Source organism: Herpailurus yagouaroundi, unplaced genomic scaffold (genome assembly GCF_014898765.1).
Source record: "Herpailurus yagouaroundi ecotype Mexico unplaced genomic scaffold, PumYag 208, whole genome shotgun sequence".
Classification (NCBI taxonomy): domain Eukaryota; kingdom Metazoa; phylum Chordata; class Mammalia; order Carnivora; family Felidae; genus Herpailurus; species Herpailurus yagouaroundi.
Window position 1 is genome coordinate 3,367,650 of NW_024412439.1, and position 6,869 is coordinate 3,374,518.

Genomic DNA, 6,869 nt, shown 5'->3' on the forward strand with positions numbered 1-6,869 from the left:
CTGGAAGATGGCCGCACTCTTTCTGATTACAACATCCAGAAAGAGTCCACTCTCCATCTGGTTCTTCGTCTGAGGGGTGGCTGTTAATTCTTCAGTCTTGAAGTTCATAGTGCCCAATGATGGCATTGCTCTGCACTCTCTCTAGCCATTTGCCCCAGTTTAAGTTTAGAAATTGCCAGTTTCAGCAATTGCTGAAATACTGGTTTTCTCAATAGCTGTTCAAAATGTTAATAAAAGTTTTGTTGCATGGTAGCATATTTGGTGTCTGTCGCGCAATTACACCGGGGGGGGGGGGGGCCCCTATCTGATTAAAAGGGTCCCTTCAAGGAAGGGGGATTAGCTTTCAGAAGGTCATTTTCACCAAAGTCAGTCCCCTTGGGAAGGAAAAGGTGTTTTGAGTTGCGGGAAATTTGTCCTTTGTTAAAGGTCATAAGATTCTGGTGTAATGGGAAGCCATTTCAGAAGTGCAGTACAATTAAAAATTGAATTGGAGGCCTATTGAGGGAAAGCAAACTTGCCTACCCCTCAAATAGTTGACCTGATTGATCCTTGTAGAGAAAAATGAAATTTTTGTTGAGGCTGCTGAATTGTGGTTTCAAATATTGTGATTTTTTTTTTTAAGTAAGCTCTATGCCCAATCTGGGGCCTGAACTCAAAACCAGGAAATCGAGTCACATTAACACCCATAGTAGTTTCTGATATTGTTAGAAAAAAGTTCAGTAAAAATGTAGAGAACAGGATACCCTTTATTAACAATGTCATAAGTTCTCTTTAGCCTTTACAGTGCCTGCAATAGAACTTGAATAAATAAACGTTTTCAGCTTGGGACAAAATTGGGTGTTGTGGGGAGTACACGGAGGGGGAAGAAGTTGGAAGCCCTCTTGGTTTTCTCAAGTTTACACTGTAATAGGAAAATAACTTCTGGTACAAGAAATTGTCATTACAAGTGTTGCTGTTAAGAAAAAACACCTTAATTCCACTGAGGTGTGTCATAAAGGAGCAGCTGAACATTGTAGAAATAGGTCTGGTAGTCCAGGTATACCCAACAATGAATGACTTGCATGATTTTGGGAACTTTGCCATAGCAATAGTGGTAAAATTCCTGCCCTAGAAATCTGATGAAGTTGGAGCATAAAATACTAAACTGGAGTACTGAACTCAGGGTTTCTTTGTAAATTAGACCCTGGAAATAACCACTTGATGGGCTGTTTGAATTAATACTTCATTCTAGAGGGGTGGTAGTAAACTGGGCCAGAAAAGGCAAAAACAGCTATATTAAATCTTTGGAGGTACTAATGAAAAAAGCCTTTCTTGGACTTAAGGGAATGTCTTTTTGCTATTGGAAGGATTTCACTATTGGAAGATGACATCTTTTCCAGTTCCAGTGCTTTACGGTCGACTTGTTCAAGGCTAATTTTGAGAGAAAGGGAGAGGCAGAGAAGAGAGGGAGACAATCCAAAGCAGGCTCCAGGCCCTGAGCTGTCAGCACAGAGCCTGATTCGGGGCTCAAACCCACGAGCCGTGAGATCATGACCTGAGCTGAAGCCGGATACAACCAACTAAGCCACCCAGGCACCCCTCTAATGCTTTTAAGCAGGTTTTTTGCTGACTACTCAACAGTAATTAAGAACAGGCCTCTTGCTAGGAAAGCTGTGTTTCGAAGATTAAAAAGTCTTGTCCTTTCCCACACTTCGCTTTATACTTAAAAGCCCTGTTTTGAAAACTTGGAGAATAAAAGTATTTCACTGAAGTAAAAACTAATGGTGGTTTGTGCAATAGGACTTGCACAGTTATATTATTTCTCCTCGAATTCTTCGTTATCTCTTGACAGGCTTGCAGCTCTGTAGTCTTATGAATCTCGAGGAAAAAGATTTCAGCTTATACAGTCTCATTCTCTTAGGATCTATTTTCCATAGGGATCCCCTACATACTCATGGGTCTTAACAAATTTCTCTTTTGCACACAACTTGAAATTTGACCAAGAAAAATGCTCTCTAAATGCATATTCAACAACCTGTGCTATCAGTTGAGTTTGGGAAATGGGTTTATCACTCGTGGCCTCAAACCTTGCTCCACACTGAGTAAAATTGAAGTCAACTAGTTTGTGGCTCCTGTTCACTTGACTACTGGTAAGGGGCCAGCAATGCTGTGGGGAAATGTGACTGGATGGGAGTGGAGCTTTCCTTTGGGGATGTCCTAGAAACGGATGAAAGAGGTGATAAAAGTATGTCTGTGTATCTGAAGCCACGATTACTCATTTTCATTGTTCAGCTTCATGTTGTTTGTCCACTTAGCTCCTCGTTTAACTGCCAGAAATGCAGTTCTCAATTGCAGTGTTAGTCCAGATGCCAGAGAGCCCATGGGAAGGAAGAGACTGACCCATTCTGCTACAGCCTGTGGTGCAAATACCCCACCTGCCCTTTAAGGAAATGTTTCCCTTCTACTTAGGAATCCGATAGAAGAAGGGTTTCTGTTAATATTCCGCTTCTTACGATCTTTCCTGAAAGTGCGAAGATGTGCTACAAGAGGGGCCCTTGTCTGGCTCAGTCAGAGCATGTGACTCGATCTCAAGAGTTGTGAGTTTGAGCCTCGTGTTAGATGTAGAGATTACTTAAAATCTTTTTTAAAAAAAGATGTGCTAAAAGAATACTTGTTTGGTGTACTGTAACTGATGCCACTCCAAGATAGTTTTTGCTAGTTCTCAGTGAAATTGAAAAAAAAAAAACTGAATTTTACATAATTTAAAGATTATATGCCCTCTGGGTAAGAATGTAGTGAGTGGACTAATTCAGTGTGGCTCAGGAGACAAGGCTCCTGGAGTTCAAATTGCTCCACCGCCTGCCTACTGGCTTCTAACCTTGGACAACGAATTTACCTTGTCAGTACATCATATTCCTCATCTGTAGAAATGGTGTTAATTATACTTCACAGAATCATTAGGATTACATGTTGAAGTGCTTAAAACCATGCAAAAACTTGCCTAGTGCTTATAATGCTATTTATTGTAATAAAACTGGAAATGACCTGATTGCACATGAGAGTGGTTACTTGATAATAATGCAATAGTTAAAAAAAGTGTAGGAGGTAGGAACGGATATGGAACAATACTCAAGTCGGTGAAAAATGCTATAGAAAAAAAATGTGAATGTGTGCATAAGCTCACAAAAGGGTGGGCCCCTGCTTAACATTGGCTGCTTCAGGGGAGTAAAGGGAGGTGTATTTTAACTGCTTTCTGGATGGTATTTTCAGAGTTGCCACCCATAGGCTTTCAGGAAGGCTGAAATCATTTACAGCATAGCACCAGCATTGTCCACCAGCAGCCCCTGTTCAAGAGCCAGCAATGTAATTTTGAAGTCAAACTGTGCTCCTGAATTGGATAAACTTTGCACAAGTCTCTTTGATTCTCTGTGGGTCTCCCAGGAGGACCTCTAGAAACTTCCTGAACCTCAGCACACTTTATTTTAGTTATACTCTGCTCATTTCCCAAAGAATCTGCAGGGGTAAGCCATGACTCCCCTTTGATGAAGCCCAGACAACTCCGAGTGGAAGCTTTAGACAAATGTGGATTTCTGGAAGAGGATCTTGCATTTAGTTCAACAATGTTAACAGGAAAGTCAGTGTTGAGGTTTCTTCTTTTTTCATGCTTTTCTTGATCCCATCACTGTCCTTATCCTCCCGTTTAGGGGGTTGTGGGGGGATCCTCAGAAGTTGAGGGGTAAAGTTCACTCCAGCCAGTAGGTCTCACCCAACTCCCTGTAATTGATTCTAACATCTACTCTTCTGACCACCCGACACCTACCAGGACTCCCCTTAAGGAATGCTTTTACCTCCAGAAAATTCTGGTTTCAGTATTTCCCAAACTTCATCCTTCAAACTACAACCGCTGTGAATGGGATGCTGTGGTCACAAGAGCTCAGGAAGTTACCTCCCTCCTGGAGATTTACAATGTGCACTAGCATGGTAAGGGCTCCAAGAAGTTTTGTTTTGAAGAATTGGTCTGAAGTTTAACCCAGTGCTTTCCAAGTTCCGGTTTCACTTTTTATTTCACTTTCCTTTTTGATCAATTAACATCCCTCAAAATTTGAGAAACATTGTTCAAACCGTGACCTCTCCCCTGCCTCCCAAACTAGCATTGCTGATTATGCTTTGTTCCCGTATTGATTTTTTACTTCAATACCAATGAGTATAACCCCCTTGTAAAGACTCCATCAAAAATAACATATACAGGTTTAAAACATGAAAGTCATTTTCAGTGTCTCTCCCCAGAACCTGTTCCCTCCACGTCTACCTTTCTCCTTCAGGACAGAAACATGCTGTCACAGGCTTGCATGCCACAAAAAGGTGGGCCTGGATATTTTGCTAAAATAGAACAACAAATACAAAATAGAACCATATAAGTACTCTCCCAATTCACAAGGAAATTGCTCAAATTCTTTCAGGTTAAGATTTGCTTCCATAACTAAGTTGTTTTCAATCAGTACCTGTTATGGCTTGTCTTCAAGCAGGTAGTATAAATTAGGACATGTGATTTTAAAAAATTATCTGGTTGATTTTGTAAAATAACAAAAAGTGATATTAACTCTTTTTTAGTCTTTTTTTTCTTCCTTAGAAGTGTATTTGGGGGAGAGAGAGAGCAGGAAAGAGGGGCAGAGAGAATCTCAAACAGGCTCCACACTCAAGGCCCGACACGGGGCTTGATTCCATGACCCTGGGATCCTGACCTGAGCTGAAGTGAGAAGTTGGAATCTCCGGGTGCCTGGGTGGTTCAGTTGAGTGTCTGACTTCGGCTCAGGTCATAATCTCGCGGTTCGTGAGTTCGAGCCCCGCGTCAGGCTCTGTGCTGACAGCTCAGAGCCTGGAGCCTGCTTCAAATTCTGTGTCTCTCTCTCTCTCTGCCCCTTCCCGTCTCAAACTGTCTCTCTCTCTCTCTCTCTCTCAAAAATAAATAAACATTAAAAAAAATTAAGAGGCACCTGGGTGGCTCAGTCAGCTAAGCGTCTGACTCTCGGTTTCAGCTCAGGTCATGATCTCACGATTTCATGGGTTTGAGCCCTGCATTGGACTCTATGCCAACAGTGCGGAGCCTGCTTGGGACTCTCTCTCTCTCTCGCCCTCTCTCTCTGCCACTCCCTCGCTCATGCTGTCTCTGTCTCAAAATAAATAAACTTAAAAACATTTTTTTAATTAAAAAAAAAAAAGTTGGAAGCTTAACTGAGCCACCCAAGCGCCCCCTAGCTCTTTTTAAATAAATACATCTAGTGATATAAACAAACATCCAGTAAAAAAATGAAAAATCCGCTCACCTCACATTTAATGAGAATATTCTTCCATTCATTTTTTTCGTTCAATGAATGTTTATTGTCTATTGTGTCTATTGTCTATTGCAGTGAAAATGCAGCAATGAACAAAACTGAGTTCTAGCCCTCATGTATATTAAAGAGGAGACAAATAGGTAAGAACATCATATTTTAGATAATGAGAAGTAGTATAGTGGAAAGCAGAATAAGGGATATGGAGTGGTCAGAGAAGGTTTCAGAGACAGGATGATACTTGAGCAAAGGTTTGGAAGAAATGAGGGCTTGCCTGATGATATCTGGGGGAAGAGTGTTCCAGGCAAAGAACATCATATGCAAAGGTCCCAAGGTAGAAGAAAGCTTAACAGCAAGATGGCCCGTGTAGCAGGAACTTAGGAAGAAGAGTAGAATGAAATTAACTCAGGGGTAATGGAAACATTATTTATTGGTTTGTAAGGACACGGTAAGAATGTACATTGTAGGGTCCTTCTAGACTTCTGTATCAATACAAAACACACACACACACACACACACACACACACACACACATATATACACACAAACGTCCTCATATATAGATTTACTTCAATCTTGTTACGATGATTCACAGTAGACATACCATTTTTTCCTTAAAATAATTATGTTGTGCTCCTATACAATATATAGGTATATAATAGTATATATGCTCAATGTAGGAAACTTGAGAAATACAGAAAAAACCTCCATTAACCCTGCAATTCAGATATACTCAATTTAGCATATTTCTTGTTTTAATTGTTATTTAAATAAAAACTTAATCTTATTTATTCATTCATTCATTCATTCAGGGACCAGGGGAGGAGCAGGGAGAGAGAGGGAGAGAGAGATTCTTAAGCAGGCTCCACTCCCAGTGCAAAGCCTGATGCGGGGTTGGATCTCACAACCATGAGATCCTGACCTGAGCCAAAATCAAGAGTCGGACTCTTAACCAACCAAGCCACCCAGGCACCCTCAAAATAAAATCTTAAAAAAAAAAAAAGGTAACATATATAGAGTATAACGTGAAAGTCCTTTTTTCAGTGCCTCTTCCCAGAACTTGTTCTGCCCACACTCACCTTTCTTTGTGCTACTTGATAAAAGTTTGGTGCATTTATCACCAGATTATTTTCAACGTGTTTACATATTTATGTATTATATAAAAACAGTTTTAAAATTATACCTAACTGCAACTCCTATTGCTTGGAGACATTTCCATGCCAGTAACTATGGATCAACTCCATTCTTTTTGAATTGCTGCAATATATTTCATAGTGTGATATACCATAGTTTACCCATCTCCTTACTGATTAATATTAGGTGGTTTTTAATTTTTCACTATTCAAACGAGGATGCTGCAATGAACATCCTTGTAAATGCAATTTATTGCAAATGCGCAAATATTTCTCCAGGATATACCTAGAAGTGGAACTGTGTCCAAGAACGTGGCATCTTAAAGCTCGTGGTTACTACCAAGTTGCCCTTTAAAAAAAGATTATACCACACACCGTGGAATAGGATTCAGTCTTAAAAAGGAAGGGAATCCGGACACATGCTATG

At 40.4% G+C, this 6,869-nt stretch overlaps 1 long non-coding RNA gene across 1 annotated transcript in view; it reads left to right on the forward strand.

Moving 5' to 3' along the window:
* LOC121015853 (uncharacterized) overlaps nt 1-257 on the forward strand; it is a 1,220-nt gene extending 963 nt beyond the window's left edge. The window contains exon 2 of the long non-coding RNA XR_005783998.1: nt 1-257. This exon is cut by the window's left edge and continues 90 nt beyond it. This is a non-coding gene — a long non-coding RNA (uncharacterized LOC121015853).
* Nucleotides 258-6,869: the final 6,612 nt, after the last annotated feature.